Raw genomic sequence first — 25,109 nt, forward strand, 5'->3', positions numbered from 1 at the left:
ATAGAATGTAAGTTAGCGTTGCTTTAAACACAATAATGTGACATGTTGATGTTATGAGGCCATTGTCGATCCAAACATGTCAATCAACAAGCATTGGTGGTGGTAGTGGAAGAACTTGTCAATCCCTGCTTTGCCAGATTGTCATTGCATACACATCGCACTGAACCCTGCTTCAATACGGTTAGCAAAATAATCGCTGCAAGGCACGTTTTATACAAACGTGGTTATGTTCGGGGATACATTATGCATGGATGCAAAAGGAAAACTAACGGACTAGTCAAGTCAGCTGCTATTGTCTTAATGCTAGCTAGCTAGTTTCCGTCTTGACCAAATGCAGTCAGCCTGGCTGGCTTTAGCTGGCTTGGCAACCTTAGCTAATTAGATTTTAACAGGTGATCTATTCTAATTAGTTAATGTGAGATTATCTGAATGCATGACACATTTGGTATGAATGATCTGTGAAGATGATGACACATCTCCCCTGTTTTATGACTTTGTGAACAACTCTGGGGAAAATGTCCTGTTCTTGGCAGGCTGTGCCATTATAAAGGATGATTTTATAATGAGTTTTCGCACTATTCTCTGCGAAAAATCTCCTGAGACCAGCGGTTTCTGAGATACTTAATCCACCTACAGGCCGATTGTGGGAGAGGACTTAGCAGGGATGTAGGGAAGCTAAAATATATTCAGTGCACTGATATTCTCCGTAAACTACATATAGCGTGAAATAATTGAGTATATGGAGACTGGCTGCCAGAGCGAGACATGGCAGCTGATTGACAGCTGTGCTGCAGGGCTGTGCAGACGTTTTGGGGGCAGGGGCTCAGAGTAGAGTACTTTTTAAACTGATGAGGTGTCTTTTTTTGTGGATACTACTATACATTTCCATCTTTATATTTAATAGAATTTAAATGAATAACAAATCAATAAAAAGTTATATACAATTAACACCAGTCAAAAAAAATGGCACTTTTTCACTTTTTTGGTTTACAACTCAGCCAAAATATTGAGGTCTTTCTATGCTTCTGTTCAAAATGGGAAGGGCTCCATTCAGTTGCATGGCAACTCTGTTTACGGCAAGTCTGGAATAAAGCGTCAAATTTCGATAAATTGCTTACTATTATTTTGCGAGCTAACATTGGTTAATAGCCTAACCTTTTATTTATTTTCGGCGATGGTGACCGAGTTAACTTTTCTTCGGCGATTTTAGGCCGCCTTAGCAACAACTACTATTTTTTATGCCGTTCTCATTGCATTTCAATGAATACATTTGTTCCTAAACTAAAAATAAATTGTCCATAACTACATTACTTTGGTGATCCATAGTATAAACGGGATAATACCCTATGAACGAGTCAGTTATGGGGAAAGAATTGCCCTTCAGGGTGGTCAACGTAGCACCACTCTGTCGGGTAATTATTTCCCCATAACTGACTCGTTCATAGGGTATTATCGCTTGCATAATGTGCCAAAGTGCAGTTCAGTTCAGATGTTCTCTAAACGGTTGCTTCGTTTGTGAGGGAAAATGACGACGAGGAGGAGAAAATCAAGAAAGGAGATGAGTGAGAAAGAGGAGGAGCATGTAAATATATTATAAAAGTACCTGAAATTATATTTTATATGGTCTTAATGACTATTGAATCCAGGGATTTAATAAACAATCTTTTCACAATACGTTTTCTATGTTTTTAGCCAGCCCATGTTTTTACTTTTTGGATATTGCTTGAGTTTTCTTGAGTTTATTTGCATAGTCTATGCATTTACTTTGTGAGCTTGCCTGAGCTATATGACGGACAGCTCCGACTCCGAGGTGACTGTGTAGTATGTTGCTCTGTGATGGATTTGCAACCTGTCCAGGGTGTTTTCCTGCCTCTCACCCAGTGCATGCTGGGATAGGCTCCAGCCCCCCCATGACCCTGACCAGAAGTGAGTGTATTAGATCATGGATGGGGGATGTGGAGTATAGTTTTATGGACCATTTAAATTCCAGACTGCTTCCTGTCAACACTGTGCTATATTGTGTATGTGCTTGTCTGTTTGTATTGGTGTGTCTATATGTGTGTTCAGTGTGTTCTCATTTTATGTGTTTACAGGTTGGCTGATTTGGGTCAGAACCCACATGTGGTCTAGTCTGGTCTGACGTGTTCCAGTCTCCTGAGATAGGGGGCGCTGTTTCTGAAATGAGTCTCTCAGAGGAGCCAGAGAGCAAAGGTGGAACCCTCAGCACTGACAGAAAGAGGTATAAATGCACGACTCAGATATTTAATGTGATATGAGTTAGAGCTGCACTCAGAGGGTGAGTTTAACTGGAAGCTCTGTCTCCATGTTTTGTTCACAGGGTCCAGGTAGAAAGAGCAGGGTCACCTGTACCCAGCTGTCTGTCTATGAAGAGTGATCATTCAATACCTGAACCACCCAATTTCAGAGGAGAGTTCACAGGTGATCAAAGGTAATTAAACCAGTTCAAATCGACACAGTTGTTAAAGGAAAACACCAACATTTTGCGAAATATTCCTTTTTCCCGACTTACCCACACTTAGACGAGGTATTTGATAGCATTTTCATTTTTGTGCATTCACTGGCTCTGTTTCCATGTTAGCATATCCTGTTAGCTTAGCATGAAGCCGAAAGATGTCAGTAGCCTACAGTCTTCAAAGTGAAGAAATACACCTTCCAGCTCTGAAGCTGTCTTATTTACATGAGGTATCTTGTGTATTTGAAATACACGTGCGGGTTAAAAATTAAAACGAGAGACGTTGTTTTTGGAGAAGTTAGACGGTTGGAACTACAACCACTGAACACACATGTATCCTCTTCCGCCTTCCACTGGTTGAACACAATGATCTGTGCACCTTCTGAAGGTAGTTTTAAAAGGTAGAACTTGTCCGAAAACAACGTTTCTCATTTAAAAAAATGTTTCCTGCACGTGTATTTCAAATACACATGATAACTTGTGTAAATAAGACAGCTTCAGAGTTGCTGGAAGGTGTATTTCTTCACTTTGAAGGAGGTAGGCTACTGACACCTAAAGGCTTCAAGTCTTTATGCTAAGCTAACAGGATAAGCTAACATGGATACAGAGCCGGTGAATGCACAAAAGAAAAAGAAAATGAAATCGTACACCTTGTCTGCTGAGTAAGTTGTAAAAAATATGTATTTCCCAAAATATTGGTGTTTTCCTTTAAATTCTATTTTAATGACAATAGCACCCTTCAGGTGTATGTGAGGTGTGTTATGTCATATTCAGATGTGCTGTGAGTTATAGCTGCAGTCAGAGGGTGAGTTTAACTGGAAGCTCTGTCTCCATGTTTTGTTCACAGGGTCCAGGTAGAAAGAGCAGGGTCACCTGTACCCAGCTGTCTGTCTATGAAGAGTGATCATTCAATACCTGAACCACCCAATTTCAGAGGAGAGTTCACAGGTGATCAAAGGTAATTAAACCAGTTCAAATCGACACAGTTGTTAAAGGAAAACACCAACATTTTGCGAAATATTCCTTTTTCCCGACTTACTTAGACGAGGTGTTTGATAGCATTTTAATTTTTGTGCATTCACTGGCTCGGTTTCCATGTTAGCTTATCCTGTTAGCTTAGCATAAAGACTTGAAGCCTAAAGATGTCAGTAGCCTACCTCCTACAATGTGAAGAAATACACCTTACAGCAACTCTGAAGCTTTCTTATTTACATGAGGTATCTTGTGTATTTGAAATACACGTGCGGGTTAAAAGTTAAAACGAGACGTTTTTTTTGGAGAAGTTAGACGGTTGGAACTATAACCGCTGAACACACGTGTATCCTCTTCCATTTTCTACTGGTTGAACACAGTGATCTGTGCTCATTCTGAAGGAAGTTTTAAAAGGTAGAACTTCTCAGAAAACAACGTTTCTCATTTAAGAAAATGTTTCCTGCACGTGTATTTCAAACACACATGATAACGTGTGTAAATAAGACAGCTTCAGAGTTACTGGAAGGTCTATTTCTTTACTTTGAAGGAGGTAGGCTACTGACACCAATAGGCTTCAAGTCTTTATGCTAAGCTAACACATTTTGCTCACATGGAAACAGAGCCAGTGAATGGAAAAAAAATGAAAATGAAATCGAACATCTTGTCTGCTGGGTAAGTTTAAAAAAATGTGAATTTCCCAAAATATTGTTTTTTTCCTTTAAATTCTATTTAAATGACAATGGCACCCTTCAGGTGTATGTGAGGTGTGTTATGTCATATTCAGATGTGCTGTGAGTTAGAGCTGCAGTCAGTGGGTGAGTTTAACTGGAAGCTCTGTCTCCATGTTTTGTTCACAGGGTCCTGCAGTCACTGGAGTCCAGCTCTTTAGAAGAGATGAGTTCAGAGAAATTATCTTCCCCAAAACAGGTGTGAGATCTTCTTCCTCATTATTTATTAATCAGTTATTTTCTGTGTACTGTGAATTTAATTCAAACATATAGTGGTATTTTCAATACAAATATTTTTATTACAAATGATTTTATCAGCATAACAATTTGAGTGAAAAGTTGAATCTGTGAAATTTACACAAATTTCATAATTTCTTGGTATTTGGTTTGTCCCCCAGCTTTAATGGCAACATGCACATGAGCTGTCTTGGACTCCACATATTTGTGCAAAACCTGATGATCCATGTTATTCCAGCAGTATTTGACAATGTTTCAAAGAGCATCTTGTGATGTTACTGGATGCTTGGTTTCTGTCAGTCTTCAAGTGTCCCCATAAATTGAGGTTGAGGTCAGGTGATTGTGGATTATGCAGCAATCCTTGCTCTTCTTTGGTTTTCAAGTGGTTCTTGAATAGCTTTGAATGAACTTTATTTTGTTTTAAAATGTTCAAAATCCTAAAGCCTTCTTTTTATTTCCACGATAAGATAAAACCGTGGTCTCAGACTTTTGGACCCCACTGGATATCATTAATATTTTTTGTGCTTTTGTGCTCCACCTTTGCCAAATATTACTCTTGACCATCCACATCTCACGCATACATGCAATCAACCCGCTTTTCATTTAAACATTTAATGTGAACATTTAAACATTTCTGGCTTCGTTGGCACAAGGAGGTAAAAAATGACCTAAAATTTAAAATCATAAATGTTTGGGAAGAGAATCCTGAGTGGAAACAGCAGGTGAAGCTTTCGGCTGTGCACATGAAGCGCTAGTCCTAGTGCTAATGTGCTACTTTTTAATCCCTCAAAAGTCAACAGCAACACAACACACCTTAATCTCTAATCCAGCTCTGCAGTGGTCCTGGCCCTGCGTGGCTCACAGAAAGTCCAGACTCCTTTTGCTGGTCTCAAACACGGCAGCAGAGTAAGCCTCCAAACAGAGCCTTTTAAACCAGAAGCATTCAGCTCACCGTGAGCATTTACTGAATGCACAGAGCAACTCAATTCTGAGCAAATGTATTATTTATCACACTTTATATGTCTACAAAGCCTTCAAACGGCTGCACATCAGATATGAGCATTTGGCACTGCTGTGCGTTTGGTATCACAAATTATCTGTCCCTTTTCTGGCCATGTGACACAAGGCAATGTTTGTAGTGCATTGAGTGTATTTCACACTGATACAGCACACTGCTTCATGTGTTTATTTCACACACTGATACCTCTTCATTTATTTCAAGGATCTCGTTGACTCACTGGAGAGAGATGACCAGCACAGTAAGTTCTCTCTCATTGCTACTGTGTGTCCATTAGAGTACTGACATGAGTTTAGCAAACAGATCTCACAGTGCAGTGTTCTGATTTATAGAATTCACACTTTCATGATAATGCTTTACCTTGATAATCTTACACATAGAAAACCTTATGAACAACATGTTCACAATGGCATTTAAATGAAATTATAGCCTCAAGTAGTGATTGCACAGAAGATTAAATGTCTCTGAAGGGGATTCAATGCAGGGACTTTGTGCTCAAAAGTCAGTAACTAAAGCACTGTCCCATCAGACTGACTGCCCTGAATTTGTGCAGTAACTAAAGCACTGTCCCATCAGACAGACTGTCCTGAGTTTGTGCAGTAACTAAAGCACTGTCCCATCAGACAGACTGTCCTGAGTTTGTGCAGTAACTAAAGCACTGTCCCATCAGACAGACTGTCCTGAGTTTGTGCAGTAACGAAGGCACTGTCCCATCAGACAGACTGTCCTGAGTTCATATTCAGGGCAGAATAGATTTTAAAATGTCACCTTTGAAGACGGTATTTGAAGGTGTTCATTCTTATTTTACAAGTGCAGCAGTAGTGTTGCTTTCGTCAACGAAAATTATGATGAAATATCTTCGTCAACGAACCTTTATCACGTGACGAAAACGAGACGAGACGCAACGAAGATGACGAATAAAAACGAGACGAAAATGTGGTTTACAAAATAAAAACTATGGTAAAATGTCTCTTAGTTTTTATTATCATTATTATTGTCACTTCCTCGATCCCAACGAGTGGTATTATTTCATTTCAGAAGATGCAGCTGCGGTGGGTTATCACTTGATAAGCACAGCTTAATAAATAAAGGTGACACAGAGAAAGGGACCAATGGTAGGGAGGGCAAAGTGGAGCTTTAGAATGTAGACCGCTGTGTGTGCACGTGAGCTCGCCAATAGATTTCTCACAGAAAACGTAATTTGTCCACTTTTTTACTTTACAGTAGAGGTGATCAAACTTACAATAACTAAGTGCTAGTGTGTTCTAAGCCTTTACTGGTCCCTGTACGATGTTAGCATGATCTGGCTAGCATACGCGAATAGCACAAAGCCATACAATTTGCTTTTTAACGGCACTTGGTCATTCGAACGATATAAATAAAAGCATTCGATTAAGTTCGACGGCACCGGAATTTTCTGTCGTACCGTCCATAAATGGCAAAAGTCCCACCATAGGATTTATTTAAATCTTTAAAAGTTATACATTTTCTGAATCGTCATTAATTCATCTTTTTTCTATCAGTGATTCGGCGTGATCGGACAGTTCTGTAGCTATGTAAATGACGTCAGAAGGATACAGCACTGTTATTTGCTACCTAAACTTTGACGCACGCTCGAGAGCGTTAACATGATTGAAGTTTGACATGTCTATTGTCAAAATCCATTGAAACTATGAAAAAGTAACCAGGGACTTTGGACTTATAAGGCTGGACATACCGAGTACCCAGCAAAAATATTGACCTGGCTACAGTCACACTTTTGACAGTTCGAACTGCCACCAACTGCCATGTATGAGCGCGTGAAGTAAACCAGCAAAAGCTATTGTTGTGTCACCATTTTCGAGCTCCATATACGTAAAGAATGGAATGGCAGTGAAATCTGCCTGTTTTTCTGTGCCGTCAGGGTCCAGCATTTAACATTGATGGAATGCTGGTAAAATGAGCGCTTAAAGCGCTCATTGACTAAAACTATGAGTAAAATGTCATCAGTTTTCGTCGACTAAAACTAGACTAAAATAGTCAGGGACAATTCTGACTAAAACTAGACTAAAATGCTCAGACTTTTCGTCGACTAAAACTTGACTAGACTAAAAGGAGTATGAACATGACTAAAACTAATAAAAACTAAAATGACCGCTTGACACAAAGACTAGACTAAAACTAAAAGTAAAATAGGCCGCCAAAAACAACACTATGCAGCAGTATGTATTTCTTGCTCATTTGTTTTATTTGTGATTCATATCATTATGAATACTGTAACACTGTGAGAGAGGTGTGTTACACAGCTAAAGGTTTGTTACACTGATGTGTGTAAAATACAGTGGAAACTGCTTTTCTTCTTAGTCTTTTATTGAATTGTAAACTTTAATCTTATTTTAAACAGAATTATTTCTCGTATTTCCTCTCTTCAGATGAATCCATGAAAAGAGCCCAGCAGGAACTGAAAACTCATCTGAAGAAGAAGTTTGAATACATATTTGAAGGTTTAGCAGTGCAGGGCCACACAACTCTCCTCAATGAGATCTATACAGAGCTCTACATCACAGAGGGGGGAAGTGGGGGGGTCAATAATGAGCACGAGGTCAGACAGATTGAGACAGCATCCAAGAGACAAACCACCCAGGAGACTCCAATCCTCTGCAATGACATCTTTAAGACTTTACCTGGACAAGAGAAATGCAACAGAACTGTGCTTACAAAGGGCATCGCTGGCATTGGGAAAACCGTCTCTGTGCAGAAGTTCATTCTGGACTGGGCAGAAGGAAAAGCCAATCAGGACGTTGATTTCATCTTCACTCTTCCTTTCCGAGATCTGAATCTGAAGAAGAAAGGAGCATTCAGTCTGATGCAACTTCTGCAGCACTACTTTCCACAACTGAAAGAGATCAAAAGTGTTGAAGGTGATGATGTCAAAGTTATGTTTATCTTTGATGGTCTGGATGAGTGTCGACTTCCTCTACATTTCCAAAGCAATAAGATCTGCTGTGATATAACAGAGTCATCATCAGTGGATGTGCTGCTGACCAACCTCATTAAGGGGAATCTGCTTCCCTCTGCTCTCCTCTGGATCACCTCCTGACCTGCAGCAGCCAATCAGATCCCTCCTGAGTGCATCCACCAGGTGACAGAGGTACGAGGGTTCAATGATCCACAGAAGAAAGAGTACTTCAGAAAGAGAATCAGAGATCAGAAGCAGGCCAGCAGAATCATCTCACACATCCAGTCATCCAGGAGTCTCTACATCATGTGTCACATACCAGTCTTCTGCTGGATTTCTGCTACTGTTCTGGAGACAATGTTGGGTAAAGTAGAGAGTGGAGATCTGCCAAAAACTCTGACTGAAATGTACACACATTTCCTGCTCATTCAGACTAATGTGAAGAATCTGAAGTATCGTGGCTCTGATGAAACAAACCCAAAGATGTCAGCATCAGACACAGAAATCATCCTGAAACTGGGGCATCTGGCTTTTGTACAGCTGGAAAAGGGCAATCTGATATTCTATGAAGAGGACCTGAGAGACAGTGGCATTGATGTCAGTGAAGCTTCAGTGTACTCTGGGGTGTGTACAGAGATCTTTAAAGAGGAGCGTGGGTTGGGTCAGGAGAAGGTCTACTGCTTTGTGCATCTGAGCATTCAGGAGTATCTGGCCGCCTTGTTTGTGTTTCATTCATGTGTAAATGAGAACAGAAATGTGCTCAGACCAGTAAAATCAAAACCTCACAGTGGCAGAGTGCAGCTGTCTGAGTTGCATGAGACTGCAGTGAATCAGGCCTTACAGAGTAAGAACGGACACCTGGACCTTTTCCTCCGATTCCTTCTCGGCCTCTCTCTGGACTCCATTCAGCCCCTCTTAGGAGGACTACTGACACAGACAGGAAGCAGATCCCCTGTGCCAGACCCACAGACACAGACAGGAAGCAGATCAGAGAGCATCAAGAAAACAGTCCAGTACATTAAGAAGAAGATCGAAGACGAATCTTCAGCAGAGAGGACCATCAATCTGTTCCACTGTATGAATGAACTGAATGACAACTCTGCAGTGGAGGAAATCCAGAATTCCCTGAGATCAGGAAAACTTTCTGATAAAAAGCTGGAACCCCACCAATGTTCAGCTCTGGCCTTTGTGTTACTGATGTCAGAGGAGATCCTGGATGAGTTTGACTTGAAGACCTACAACACATCAGAAGCAGGTCGTCACAGACTGGTACCAGTAGTCAGGAACTGCAGGAAGGCCATGTGAGTATTATGTCATTATTCATGTTGATGATTGACAGCATATTTTCATACTTTATCATTCTAGTCAGAATAAAGTGCAATAAAATTGTCAGGCAGCTGAAAATTTGATTATAATTTCCAATGTGCCCTCATTTAATGTTCTGAACCCAGAACATAAGCAGCGTCAAATGCAAAAACTCCTCACTTATATATTTTGTTTAATTTAATTTACGATTATTATTTCCAAAGATCAACTGTCAAATAAATGATGAATTTGTTGAAAATGAAAGGTTTTAGGGGGGAGAAAGTGGGGATTCCAGGTTCATCCTGTAATCTCAGCAAGTTTTTATTTAGTTTCAGTGTTTTTTAAAAACTATTCTCCAAACCTCTAGGGCAGCAGTAATGTTCAGTGCACGGTAACCCACCATCTCCCACACATAGGTGCTGATGATTCGAATAAGGACGAGTAGTGGAGAGGAGTGAAAGAGAGGGAGATGAATATTGTTGGGATATCTAGTGCTATGTGTGTGAACTTGCAAATTAAGGCAGAATAGATATTGGAAAGGTTTTGTCAGGGATTCTTGGTGATGCAAATATTTGTAGCTGAAAGAGCATGTTATTTGAATGTTCATATCACAAATGGACAGTAAATTCAGTTTAGCAAAAAGTGGGGATGATGGCTCATCACGATTAGAGTAATTAGTCTTATAATTTATTTCAGCAAAATGGAGATTCTGTGAAGAGAGGTGGGGTATGTGGCGGCCCATGCAATATTACAGTGTAGAAGATAAGGGGAAATGAGGCTGTAGTTCAGAGTTCAGACAGGACTGGTGAACCCAAGGATGGATTTTACAGATGATGGGTGATTTTGTTACTTCTACAGACTAAGTGTATGTGATCATTCCAGTTTAACGTTTTATCAATTAAGATCCCAAGAAATTTGGCTGACCGGACATGTAATATTTCATAACCATCAATCAGTACTTTAGAAATTGATTTACAATATTTCTTTATTTTTCCTGAAAATGTATCACTTTTTTCACAAAGTAATAAAATGAAAATGCAGAAACGACACAGCTGGAAACAAACATAGTCGAGGGCAAGTCTGACTCCCTGCCAGCATTTGACTCTGCTAGTTCTCCTTTCACGATTTCCCACCAGTTTCCGACTAATTTATTAATTGTTTCTGAGGATAGATGGACACTTCAGTGCCATGGTCCATATAGGTACTTTCACATTTAAAATGGTGGGAACACTGTTGTCACAGTTAGGATCTTGATGAACAATCTTAGAAGAAATACAGTTTTGTTTGCTGGTATGTCTCTGTTCTGGAAGCCTGCCAGTGAAAACAGAAGCAGCCATGCTTCTATACAGCAGCTCATTGATTTTTAATGGAAATGATTTCAAAGGCCAGAGGATTTCACATTGTGAGGAGCACATGCCCAACGGCTCGTAGCTTTCACTGAGGACGGCAGGTGACAGTTACTGCAGTCGTTGCCGTGCTGAAGCAGGAGTGGTGGAGTGTAGCTCCAGAAAGGGACCGCATGTTGAACAATGCAGAGTGTTCCCCAAAAATGTAAGTAGTCGGCCAAAGAGAAAGAGTAGCCGGCCAGGGGGGTTCAGATGATGTCCGCTGGCCTCTTTCTTCTGATGCAATTTGGAGGCTTCTGGTGCATTTTAAAATGTTAAATTAATCCCTAATACATGCCTTTATTCTTAAGCATTTTGTTTATGTTAAAACATGCGGACATAACATACAATTTAATCTTGTAGTGCCATTAACCATTTGTTCAGACAGAAAGAAGAAAATATGGTAATGATAACTCTTTACTTGGATAAACAAAGTATTTTACAAAGCGTTGCATAAGATACATGTTTCACTTTAATGATATTGAACAATAACTCTAATATGACTGTATACAAAGTAAACTATTAGGTTTATATATTCAGTCATCCATGTCAGACTGACTCTTCCCAGTCCGTGTGAAGACACACCAATGCTCTGCTAAGCCCGTAAATGCAAATATTTAATAGTGCCAATAGTCCACCGATTTGATGTCACAATAACCTGTGATGTCACAATGGCCTGTGATGTCACAATAGCCTCTGCCCTCTAGCACAGCTCTCATACACACTTTATTAGGTACACCAGCTTGTAAATGGAAATATTTAAACACCGTAGTATTAGCAGTATACTGTGTATACATTTTCCTGTCCTGTGTCTGTCTGCACTGTTTTATCTCAGTCTCCCTTTCTTCCTCAAGAAAATGTACATCTCTAGTTTAATTTTACATCCACCACAGCCTGCCATACATGCATCATGCCTACAGATATTCAATATTCTTTGTCACTTCTCCCGATAAAGACAAGTGCAAGCTGTGAAAGACGCTCCTCGGTCATTGTCGAGCGAAGGTATGTTGTCAATAGCTTTAGCCTGCTGAAAGAGCGCTCTGCTTGCGCACTGCTCACAGGAATTGTGAGATAAATGCGATACAATGCTGCAAGGTTTGGGAATGCTCTATTCATGTCATTAGCAACAAGGAAGGCTAAAACCTGACCAGTCACCAACTCATTATTTTCTCAAATAAATTGTATCGTATATGTCCCGAAAAGAACAGTATTCGTCATGCACGTCTGACGCACAGACATCATCGCCATAATACGCAGCTAGCTCGTTCATATTGTGGAGGGCAAAGTGGAGCTTTAGAATGCAGAGCTGTGTGTGCATGTGAGCTCGCCAATACATTTCTCACAGAACCGCCATTTGTCCACTTTTTTACTTCACAGTCGTGGTGATCAAACTTCCAAGAACTAAGTGCTAGTGTGTACTAAGCCTTTAGTGGTGTCCGTATGAGGTTCGTAAGATGTCGCTAGCATAAGCAAATAGCACAAACCCATACAATGTGCTTTTTAACGGAACTTGGTCATTCGAACGATATACTGTAAATGAAAGCATTCGATTACGGTTAACGGCACCGACAATTTCTGTTGCACCGTCCATAAATGGCAAAAGTCCCACCATAGGATCGATTTAAATCTTTAAAAGTTAGACATTTTCTGAATCGTTGATAATTTCTCTTGCCCGTTATCGGTGAGTTCGTGTGATCCGAGAGTTCAGTTGCTATGTAAATTATGTTAGAAGGATACAACACGGCTATTTACTACCTAAACTTGGGCCCACAATTTTAATGCTTGTTTTTGTATATTTATAATAATGGATAAAAGCCTAATTCGGCCCTTGTATGTATTTGTATGTGCAAATGTTTTTGCAGAGTTCTACATGCAGGGATTATGAAGGGTGTTTTCCCCATTTGGTGTAATCTTGGTTGGTAATGGGACCCCATACTTCACAACCATAAAGCGATTGGTTGAATTACACGTTCAAATATTTAAATACAAATTTTAAATGGTGTAGGCTCCTCTTTAAAAAAAAAAAAGCCTTGCGTGCCTCCTCCTTCAATGTATTTAGTGCCAGGTCTGACGCACTGATATTCAGACCCAGGTAGGTGTAATTAGTGGCATGTTTAATGGTGCTTTTATGCTGCCTAAAGTAAAGTGGAATTTACTGACCTGAGATCTAGCTTTCTTTTGGAATATCATGACTCTGGTCTTATGCATGTTCACTGTCAGGGCCCAGGTCTGGCAGTGCTGCTCTAAGAGATCCATATATATACACATTATGATATCATATTCTATTATTATATCGTTAAAACTGGTGGGGGTTAGGGGTCACTGCTGTCCCTCGGCTGTGGCAGGTAGCTACATACTGTGCTGCCAAATGTGCACAGCTCCTTTCCTCTCCAAGGAGGATTTGTAATAATTGTGTCTCTGGTATGGCTGGGAAGTTTGGGTATATATTTTTAAATTTGGGAAAGAGAAGGTGTGTGTGTGTGTGTGTGTGTGTGTGTGTGTGTGTGTGTGTGTGTGTGTGTGTGTGTGTTTGTGTATATGTGGGGTGTGTGTGGGTGTGTGTGTGTGTGTGTGTGTGTGTGTGTGTTTCCATGTCCTGTTTGTCATGTCGCAGTGGGAGCACAGCCTCTCTTCTCTGGGCAGCCAGGTCTGTGTGTGTGTGTGTGTGTGTGTGTGTATGGGGTGTGTGTGTGTGTGTGTGTGTGTGTATGGGGGGTGTGTGTGTGTGTCTCCATGTCCTGTTTGTCACAGTGGGAGCACAGCCTCTCTTCTCTGTGCTCGCTGAGTCTGTACTTTGTCAGGGTTTTCCTGAGTTTATAATTCTTCACTGTGGTCAGATAATCTGCCAGTGTATTGTCTTTCTAGGGCCAGATAGCATTCTAATTTGTTTTGTTTTTGTGTTTGAATATTCCAGTCAGTAATGTAATTTTGTTTTTGTTGCTTTATAATTTGGTTGATTCTAATTGGTTGGTTTGGTATGGAGCTGTCCTGAGGCTGGATGGTGTTAGTGGGGTTAGTGACTGAGCCTCAGGGCTGGATGGTGTTAGTGGGGGTTAGTGAACTGAGCCTCAGGGCTGGATGGTGTTAGTGGGGGTTAGTGACTGAGCCTCAGGGCTGGATGGTGTTAGTGGGGGTTAGTGACTGAGCCTCAGGGCTGGATGGTGTTAGTGGGGGTTAGTGACTGAGCCTCAGGGCTGGATGGTGTTAGTGGGGGTTAGTGACTGAGCCTCAGGGCTGGATGGTGTTAGTGGGGGTTAGTGAACTGAGCCTCAGGGCTGGATGGTGTTAGTGGGGGTTAGTGAACTGAGCCTCAGGGCTGGATGGTGTTAGTGGGGGTTAGTGACTGAGCCTCAGGGCTGGATGGTGTTAGTGGGGGTTAGTGACTGAGCCTCAGGGCTGGATGGTGTTAGTGGGGGTTAGTGACTGAGCCTCAGGGCTGGATGGTGTTAGTGGGGGTTAGTGACTGAGCCTCAGGGCTGGATGGTGTTAGTGGGGGTTAGTGACTGAGCCTCAGGGCTGGATGGTGTTAGTGGGGGTTAGTGAACTGAGCCTCAGGGCTGGATGGTGTTAGTGGGGGTTAGTGACTGATCCTCAGGGGTGGATGGTGTTAGTGGGGGTTAGTGACTGATCCTCAGGGCTGGATGGTGTTAGTGGGGGTTAGTGGACTGAGCCTCAGGGCTGGATGGTGTTAGTGGGGGTTAGTGACTGAGTCTCAGGGCTGGATGGTGTTAGTGGGGGTTAGTGACTGAGCCTCAGGGCTGGATGGTGTTAGTGGGGGTTAGTGACTGAGCCTCAGGGCTGGATGGTGTTAGTGGGGGTTAGTGACTGAGCCCCAGGGCTGGATGGTGTTAGTGGGGGTTAGTGACTGAGCCTCAGGGCTGGATGGTGTTAGTGGGGGTTAGTGACTGAGCCTCAGGGCTGGATGGTGTTAGTGGGGGTTAGTGACTGAGCCTCAGGGCTGGATGGTGTTAGTGGGGGTTAGTGAACTGAGCCTCAGGGCTGGATGGTGTTAGTGGGGGTTAGTGAACTGAGCCTCAGGGCTGGATGGTGTTAGTGGGGGTTAGTGACTGAGCCTCAGGGCTGGATGGTGTTAGTGGGGGTTAGTGACTGAGCCTCAGGGCTGGATGGTGTTAGTGGGGGTTAGTGACTGAGCCTCAGGGCTGGATGGTGTTAGTGGGGGTTAGTGACTGAGCCTCAGGGCTGGATGGTGTTAGTGGGGGTTAGTGACTGAGCCTCAGGGCTGGATGGTGTTAGTGGGGGTTAGTGAACTGAGCCTCAGGGCTGGATGGTGTTAGTGGGGGTTAGTGACTGATCCTCAGGGGTGGATGGTGTTAGTGGGGGTTAGTGACTGATCCTCAGGGCTGGATGGTGTTAGTGGGGGTTAGTGGACTGAGCCTCAGGGCTGGATGGTGTTAGTGGGGGTTAGTGACTGAGTCTCAGGGCTGGATGGTGTTAGTGGGGGTTAGTGACTGAGCCTCAGGGCTGGATGGTGTTAGTGGGGGTTAGTGACTGAGCCTCAGGGCTGGATGGTGTTAGTGGGGGTTAGTGACTGAGCCCCAGGGCTGGATGGTGTTAGTGGGGGTTAGTGACTGAGCCTCAGGGCTGGATGGTGTTAGTGGGGGTTAGTGAACTGAGCCTCAGGGCCAGCTGGTTGAGGGGACTCTTCTCTGGGCTCAGCTCTTGGCATTGCAGGGCTTTGTCATGGTATGAGTGGGGGTCGCTGTTTTTGAAATGTTTCCAAAATGTATTGCCCTCTTTTGTATTTTGATTAATAATGTGAGGTCGGGGCTGGGTGGAGAGCCAGAAGCGACTAAGGGACTAACCCTTCTAAGCGAACACTCGGACGTATTCGCCACTAAATCCCGGGAGGTAAAAGACAGGGATACAGAAATAATAAGATCTTCTCCCGGAACAGGGGGAGGAACAGAAAATAACCCAAACGAGATTTTCAATCGAAACAGAAATAAAGCCCAAAACGGCTGTAGAAAATAAAACGACCCTTAGAAAACCAGGGCGAACCACTCAACCAAATCAAGTGCTTGTAGATGAGCACTGACAGTAGCTTTGTACAAATGTACATGATCAGCTGTTTGATCTCACCCATGTACTCAGAGTCATTTGGGCCTCGCAGGGCTTCAGCGTAGCTGTGTGGGCTGTGTTGTGGGGCGGGGTCCTGGGGGGGGTGAGTCGGGCCGGGGCTGGGCTGGTGGGTCTGTGAGAGGCAGTGTGCTTGGTTGGGCTGGTGGGTCTGTGAGAGGCAGTGTGCTTGGTTGGGCTGGTGGGTCTGTGAGAGGCAGTGTGCTTGGTTGGGCTGGTGGGTCTGTGAGAGGCAGTGTGCTTGGTTGGGCTGGTGGGGGTAGTGTGCTTGGTTGGGCTGGTGGGGGTAGTGTGCTTGGTTGGGGTGGTGGGGGTAGTGTGCTTGGTTGGGGTGGTGGGGGCAGTGTGCTTGGTTGGGCTAGTGGGGGCAGTGTGCTTGGTTGGGCTGGTGTGGGTAGTGTGCTTGGTTGGGGTGGTGGGGGCAGTGTGCTTGGTTGGGCTGGTGGGGGTAGTGTGCTTGGTTGGGCTGGTGGGGTAGTGTGCTTGGTTGGGCTGGTGGGGGTAGTGTGCTTGGTTGGGCTGGTGGGGGTAGTGTGCTTGGTTGGGCTGGTGGGGGTAGTGTGCTTGGTTGGGGTGGTGGGGGTAGTGTGCTTGGTTGGGCTGGTGGGGGTAGTGTGCTTGGTTGGGCTGGTGGGGGCAGTGTGCTTGGTTGGGCTGGTGGGGGTAGTGTGCTTGGTTGGGCTGGTGGGGGTGGTGTGCTTGGTTGGGCTGGTGGGGGCAGTGTGCTTGGTTGGGCTGGTGGGGGTAGTGTGCTTGGTTGGGCTGGTGGGGGTAGTGTGCTTGGTTGGGCTGGTGGGGGTAGTGTGCTTGGTTGGGCTGGTGGGGGTAGTGTGCTTGGTTGGGCTGGTGGGGGTAGTGTGCTTGGTTGGGCTGGTGGGGGTAGTGTGCTTGGTTGGGGTGGTGGGGGTAGTGTGCTTGGTTGGGGTGGTGCATTCAGGTGGGCTGGGTGAGGTTGGTATCCCGGTCCTTTGTTGGGTGTGATGTGTCTGAGGTGGGCTGGGTGGTGAGGGGGGTCCTGGGCGGTGCAGGAGGGCTCTGCTGGGCGGTGCTGGAGACTCTTCTCTTGTTGCCAGAGCGTCTGCTGAGTGCCACGTCTTTCAGCGTCTTGGTGAACTCCCCGACTGCTGACTTGAAGAGGTGCACCTGGTCGTGCAGGTCCCAGGGTCCGATGGTGGGGTGATGAGCCAGGTGCATGTTGGGTAGCAGAGCGCAGCCTCTGGAGATGTATAGTGAGGGGGTGGAAGTCCCTGCGGGGCAGGAGGGCTGAGATGGTGATTTTGGAGTTGGGGAAGCTCTCTCAGGCCCTCTCTGCCACTCTCCTGAGCAGAGCCCCCACCCTCTCCTGCTCTTCCCTCAGGTCATTTGTGCCTGTGTGGATGATGATGTGTTTGGAGGAGCTGAAATCAGGCTCGGACAGAATCTGAAGTGCATCCTTGGTCCTGGGACACCAAATCATTGGTACTTTTTGGCCAGGAAAAAGCTGCTCCTCGTTTATAAGCTCCGTTGGAGTCTATTAAAATGGCCAACTCTGTGTCTTTTTGTGCGATCTGTTTGTTTGAGGGATTGTGTGCTTTAGGGTGTGTGGGCTCTCTGGTGGCTGTTTTGGGTGAGTTTTTATCTTGTGTTTGAGTGATTGTGTGCTTTAGGGTGTGTGGGCTCTCTGGTGGCTGTTTTGGGTGAGTTTTTATCTTGTGTTTGAGGGATTGTGTGCTTTAGGGTGTGTGGGCTCTCTAGTGGCTGTTTTGGGTGAGTTTTTATCTTGTGTTTGAGGGATTGTGTGCTTTAGGGTGTGTGGGCTCTCTGGTGGCTGTTTTGGGTGAGTTTTTATCTTGTGTTTGAGGGATTGTGTGCTTTAGGGTGTGTGGGCTCTCTAGTGGCTGTTTTGGGTGAGTTTTTATCTTGTGTTTGAGGGATTGTGTGCTTTAGGGTGTGTGGGCTCTCTGGTGGCTGTTTTGGGTGAGTTTTTATCTTGTGTTTGAGGGATTGTGTGCTTTAGGGTGTGTGGGCTCTCTGGTGGCTGTTTTGGGTGAGTTTTTATCTTGTGTTTGAGGGATTGTGTGCTTTAGGGTGTGTGGGCTCTCTGGTGGCTGTTTTGGGTGAGTTTTTATCTTGTGTTTGAGGGATTGTGTGCTTTAGGGTGTGTGGGCTCTCTGGTGGCTGTTTTGGGTGAGTTTTTATCTTGTGTTTGAGGGATTGTGTGCTTTAGGGTGTGTGGGCTCTCTGGTGGCTGTTTTGGGTGAGTTTTTATCTTGTGTTTGAGGGATTGTGTGCTTTAGGGTGTGTGGGCTCTCTGGTGGCTGTTTTGGGGGAGTTTTTATCTTGTGTTTGAGGGATTGTGTGCTTTAGGGTGTGTGGGCTCTCTGGTGGCTGTTTTGGGTGAGTTTTTATCTTGTGTTTGAGGGGCAGGTGTCTTGTTCTCCTGGCTGGGCTCAGTCTGTGAGGGTGTGAGGGGCTGTGTGTCGGTGTGGGCAGTGCCATGGGCAGGAGCAGGGGCAGGGGCAAGAGCAGGGGCAGGGGTAAGAGCAGGAGCAGGGGCAAGAGCAGGGGCAAGCTGCATCACGCTGAGATGGCCAACGCTGTCCTGCAGTTCTATAAGACAATCAGCAGGGAGGTTGTTCCACGCAGTACTGTGCAAGACTTCTGTGTATATGTAGTTTTGCTGCTTACCCCTTTTTAATCTTCTAAAAATCTTTGTTATTGTTATTCACAAATCTTGTGTTTTTGAGTGATTGTGTGCTTTAGGGTGTGTGGGCTCTCTGGTGGCTGTTTTGGGTGAGTTTTTATCTTGTGTTTGAGGGATTGTGTGCTTTAGGGTGTGTGGGCTCTCTGGTGGCTGTTTTGGGTGAGTTTTTATCTTGTGTTTGAGGGATTGTGTGCTTTAGGGTGTGTGGGCTCTCTAGTGGCTGTTTTGGGTGAGTTTTTATCTTGTGTTTGAGTGATTGTGTGCTTTAGGGTGTGTGGGCTCTCTAGTGGCTGTTTTGGGTGAGTTTTTATCTTGTGTTTGAGGGATTGTGTGCTTTAGGGTGTGTGGGCTCTCTGGTGGCTGTTTTGGGTGAGTTTTTATCTTGTGTTTGAGGGATTGTGTGCTTTAGGGTGTGTGGGCTCTCTGGTGGCTGTTTTGGGTGAGTTTTTATCTTGTGTTTGAGGGATTGTGTGCTTTAGGGTGTGTGGGCTCTCTGGTGGCTGTTTTGGGTGAGTTTTTATCTTGTGTTTGAGGGATTGTGTGCTTTAGGGTGTGGGGGCTCTGGTGGCTGTTTTGGGTGAGTTTTTATCTTGTGTTTGAGTGATTGTGTGCTTTAGTGTGTGGGGGCTCTGGTGGCTGTTTTAGTATTAATGGATTCCTCAATATATAGGTTGTGAGCCCGGCTGGCTTGTGTTCCACCACTGCCATTGCTCTGGCTCTGGTAAAAAGCATATCACACACAAGACACACAAGACACACACATATCACACACAAGACACACAAGACACACAAGACAGTGGGTGGAAACCTGGCAAATGAAATACAATGTAACTAAATGAGTTCTATTATATGTAGGAAATAAAAACATAGGGCAGGATTACTTTATGGCTGGTACGGAATTGGAAGGTGCTCAAGTTGAAAAAGACTTGTGGGTAATAGTTGATCAAAGCATTTCAGGTTCTAGTGAATGTGCGGTAGCAGTGATGCTGGCCAAAAGGATGCTGGGATACATAACCAAGAGTATTGAGTATAAATAAAAAGGAAGTTATACTCGCCTTACGATGCCCTTGTTAGAAAACACTTTGATTACTGTGTGCAGTTCTGGGACTTCACTGTAAGAAAGATATAGAGGTGCTGGAAAAGGTTCAGACAATGTATAAAAGATAAAAGTTATGAAGAAAGATTTAAGATGCTTAATCTCAGTAAAAGGAGACTTAGGGGTTCCGGTAATGGCGGCGTGCCTGAAGGTCGTGTTTTTCTCCCCTCCGCTGAACTGCAATTAAATCCTGTTATATACCTAATTTATTATCACAAGAAAGCCAGTAACACCATTTCTGGAAGACACAGATGTCGTTTACGTCAGGAAACCCGAGTAAAACTCGCGGAAAGGGTCTGCAATCCAAAATATTAGACTTTGGCTCCGCAAAGGCGGAGGCTCATACTAATGCTAACGACATGACGGATAACACTGCTGAACATGTTGAACAAGATGAAGGAAGGAAGAACGAGACTATTCTCGGCGCTATCAAAGATCTGAAGACCGGCTTTTCAAACAGATTTGACGGAATATTGTCCGCAATTGAAGGAGTGAGGAAGGACATGAGAGAGTGTGCGGAACGTATTACAAACGCAGAGGTCCGTATTTCTAATACAGAAGATGATGTGGTTAGCCTCCAGGCTAAGGTTTTGTCCCTTGAGGGTAAGAAAAGAGAGCTGGAAGATAGTTACAGACCTCGAAGCAAGATCCAGGCGCTCCAACTTGAGGCTGGTTAACCTACCGGAGAGGGCGGAGGGGGCGGATGCATGCTCCTTTCTCGAGAAGTGGATCCCGGAGACGTTGGGTCTTACAACACTTAGCTCCAAGCTAGTACTGGAGAGAGCCCATCGTGTGGGCCAGAGACGAGACTCCAATGCGCCCCCGAGAACATTGATTATGAAGTTTCTAAACGACAGGGACAAGGTGGCTGTTTTAAGAGCAGTCAGAAATCCTCTTCAAGGAACACCGAGTGCGATTCTACCCTGACCTGGCCGCAGAAGTGCACAAAAAGCAGAAGGAATTCAACTCTGTCCGACAGAAGCTCCGTAATATGGGGATACGACACGGCATACTTGTCCCTGCCAGACTGTTGGTGACAAAACGCGCGTTTTCGGCACACCGGCAGAAGCGGAAAGTTTCATCAGATGACTTCAGGAGGAGAACGGGAATGGATGAGTATGGGGACTAAAAAACGGCGTTTTTGCTTGTGTTTTGAAAATGAGCGACTAAGTTTCCACTTGGAATACGTTGCTACATGGGACTGTTTTTACACGTTTAGCTTTGTAAAGTCCAGTTCAAATTGCCAAAACACGGTTATTATTGTAGAAATGTTATAAACGTGAATTCAAATTTAAATATAGGAAGAAGGGGGGCTTTATTCAGCGGCAAAATAAACATGTGACATAATTTAAAATCTGCTCTTAATGACACGTAACAGTTAAACTAGTTGGATGTTTTTTGTTTTTTCTTTATTTTAAGGAGTTAAGACGTGTCAATTAAATTCTGATTGGGTTACTGTTATAGAATCATTCAATGGGTCAGGATTCCACCAGAATATGCCATGATATTAGCCACAGCACTCCAAAGTGCATTGTTCATGCCTTGTTTAATTTCATGGCCTGGAGGCTTTATGTTCTTTATGTGAAGTTAATAGGAGTACAAATTGCCACTGGGTCTTTACACTCAATACCTGATGTTGGATTACTCAACTACTCAATTCGTTTGTTAGGTTATTATTTAGTAATCAATGGAGGGAGAATGTTATGCTTAGCAAAGAGGTTAAGCAGCTCAGCTTGTTCACTCCTCACTTTGTGTGGAGTGGTTTTCAGCGTTACTGGAGTGAACAGGTAGGGGAGGGGGGTGCTCAGTTCTGGAGCTATGGGGTTTGTGAGGTTTGTATATTGAGAGTTGTTTTCTTTGTTTTTTTGTTCATTGTTTTGTTTTGTTTTTGCTTTCTGTTGCTGCTGCTTTTCTTGTTTTTGTATTTTCAAGGTACATTACTGCATACTGGTACGAGAAACTCATACTTTTATGACAGGTGAATTAGAGATGAAGTTTACTTCTTGGAATTGCAGGGGCTTGCAAAAAATAAAAAAAGGTAAAGCAGGTGATGTGGAGGTTAAAAAAATATTCGTTCCAAAATAGTTTTTCTTCAAGAAACCCACCTTTCATTAGACAAAGATATCAGGATTAGGAGGAGGTGGCAAGGTAAGGTATTGTCAGCACCCTTTAATACTCAAGCAAGAGGGGTCATGACCCTTATTCACAAATCTATCCCTTTAAATATTACAAAGGTAATTACAGACAAGGCAGGTAGATACCTCATAATTCAAGGCACACTTTTGACAGAATCGCTTATATTGGTTAACATCTATGCGCCAAATAATGATGACCCCAAATTCTTTAGCAATTTGTTCTTCAATTTATCATCCCTCAATGGTCAATATATAATAGCAGGAGATTTCAATTGTACATTAGACCCCAATAGAGATAGATCATCACATATAGATAAGACGCATAATAAAAGCAGAGAAATTATACATCAATTTATCAGGACATTAAATCTAAGGGATGTATGGAGAGATAGAAATCCTAAAGTATTATCCTATTCCTGTTTTTCTAACACACACAAATCATACTCCCGAATTGATTACTTTCTAATCTCTGCAAGCTTCATCTCTAGAATTAAAGATTGTAATTACGACCGTATCATGATCTCAGATCATGCCCCTAACAGCTTATGTTATGTAGATCCAGGGCTGAAAAAGGATCCATCAAAATGGAGATTGCAGCAAAAATGGTTACGGGACCCAGATCTAATCTCTTTCCTTGAACAAATTGATATGTATTTTACAATGAATTTATCCGAAACATCTGCAAGCACCAGGTGGGAAGCTTTTAAAGCTTTTATTAGGGGCCAGATTATCAGCTTTACAAGTTCTAAATCCAAAAAAGCAAAACAAAAATTAACAATATTGGAGTCAAAAATCAAGATCTTGGAGACAAAACATTATCAAAATCCCTGTCCTAAGCTACATCAGGAATTATTATTATTAAGAGCACAATATAATGAAATTTCATCCGCAAAAGCTACAGGTAATCTTTTAAAACTCAAACAAACTATCTTTGACCAAGGGGAAAAATCTGGGAAAATTCTAGCATGGCGCATAAAACAGCTTCAAACCGAAAGAGCTATTACTGCCCTCAAAAATCACAATGACGATAATATAACTGATCCTTTTAAAATTAACAGAGCATTTAGAGAGTATTATGAAAAACTGTATAATTCCGAAAGAGATCCAGATTTATTGGACCAAGGTTTATTCCTAAATAATTATAGCTTCCCTAAAATCTCAGAGGAGGATAGGATGACGTTGGGGGAAGACGTGACCTTAGAAGATATCTCGGAGGCAATAAAAAATATGAAATCTGGAAAAGCTGCAGGACCCGATGGCCTGCCCAGTGATTTTTATAAGAAATTTGAATCTAAATTAAAAACACCTCTTCTGGAAATGTTTATTGAATCCTATCAGGAAGGGATCCTTCCACCCACCTTGAGAGGTGCCTTAATTACACTTCTTCCTAAACCGGGAAAGCCAAATGACAAATGCGAAAATTTGAGACCAATAAGCCTTTTAAACTCTGATCTGAAAATACTCTGCAAACTTTTGGCAAAAAGATTAGAGATTCTCCTACCAGGAATTATAAATGAGGATCAAAATGGGTTCATTGTGGGCCGTCAGGGATTTCACAATGTGAGACGGGTTTTAAACATCTTACATGCCCAGAGAGAGGTACCAGACACAGCTTTCCTGTCATTGGATGCAGAGAAAGCTTTTGACAGGGTGGAATGGGCATACTTGTTTGAACTACTTGATCGGTTTGGGCTTGGAGAAAAATTTTGTAATTGGGCCATATGCTGAAATAGTCACGAACAACAATCTATCCAAACCAATTAAAATCAACAGAGGATGCAGACAGGGATGCCCTTTATCACCTCTCTTATTCACAATTGCAATTGAGCCCTTAGCAATTGCAGTAAGGAATCATACAATGATCTTGGGTATATGTATAGGTCAACTTGAACACCGCATATCTCTTTATGCGGACGACATTATCCTTTTTCTTCAGAATTTGGGTGAATCTATTCCAGCTCTTATGGATCTCATTAAAAGATTTGGTAATATCTCCGGTTACAAAATTAATAACCTTAAATCATCCATCTTGATGCTAAATACGGATGAGAGAGAAAACCCACCCAATTATGTAGGCCAATTCAAAATAGTTAAAAGTTTTACTTACTTGGGAATTCAAATTACTCATAGGTTAGAAGAAATTGTACAAGCTAATTATACTCCTGTTACAACGTCTATTTATGAATCAATCAATAAATGGTCATCACTTCCAATCTCCCAAATAGGTAGAATTAATATACTGAAAATGAATACTCTCCCCAAGCTATTATATCTCTTCCAAAATATCCTCTTGCCACCTCCTCCAAACTTCTTTTCTGGATTAAAGAAATTGTTCAATAACTTTATATGGAAAAACAGACGCCCCAGACTCCGTTTGTCTCTTTTATATCTGCCCTATGACAGAGGAGGGCTACAATGCCCAAACTTGTTGTGGTATTACTGGGCAACTCAAGTTAGGACTATGAGGTTTTACTACTCAACAGAAAATTCACTAGCATGGAAAGACATTGAGTCTCATTCTTTAAAGATCCAGTTGCCAGCATACATATATTCTGATAATCCTAAAAACCTTAAAAAGGGAACATTGAACCCAATTGTGAGAAACATGATTGCAGTATGGTACGAGGTACAAAAATACTTGAAGGAAACACCTGTTATTTCTCGATACAGTCCAATTTGGGGTAATAATTATTTTGTGCCAGGTAGAGCCGATGGTGGCTTTAAACTATGGGCTGATAGGAGAGTAAGTCAAATGAATGACATTTTTGGGCCTGAGGATGAAAATATTAAAACATTTGAGGAGCTTGTAGTCAAGTATAATGTCCCCCGCAAACATTTTTTTAAATATCTGCAGCTTAAGAACTTCATTAGATCTAATCAAAATCAATCCTTGATCATACCTGCTCTATCCTCATTGGAGAAAGTTTTAATCAAAAACCCCTTTGGAAAAGGAATAATATCAGAAGTATACAACTTGTTGATTGAGAGATCATTAGAATCCTCAGAATCTAAATTGAAAGCATGGAGGGACGACTTACAAGA

The 25,109-nt window shown here is 42.9% G+C and overlaps 1 pseudogene; it reads left to right on the forward strand.

The window, feature by feature from the left end:
* Window positions 1-25,109, forward strand: part of LOC133118958 (NACHT, LRR and PYD domains-containing protein 3-like) — a 734,314-nt pseudogene that overhangs the window by 667,391 nt on the left and 41,814 nt on the right.

The sequence above is a fragment of the Conger conger genome, chromosome 19 (genome assembly GCF_963514075.1).
Source record: "Conger conger chromosome 19, fConCon1.1, whole genome shotgun sequence".
NCBI classification, from domain to species: Eukaryota; Metazoa; Chordata; class Actinopteri; order Anguilliformes; family Congridae; genus Conger; species Conger conger.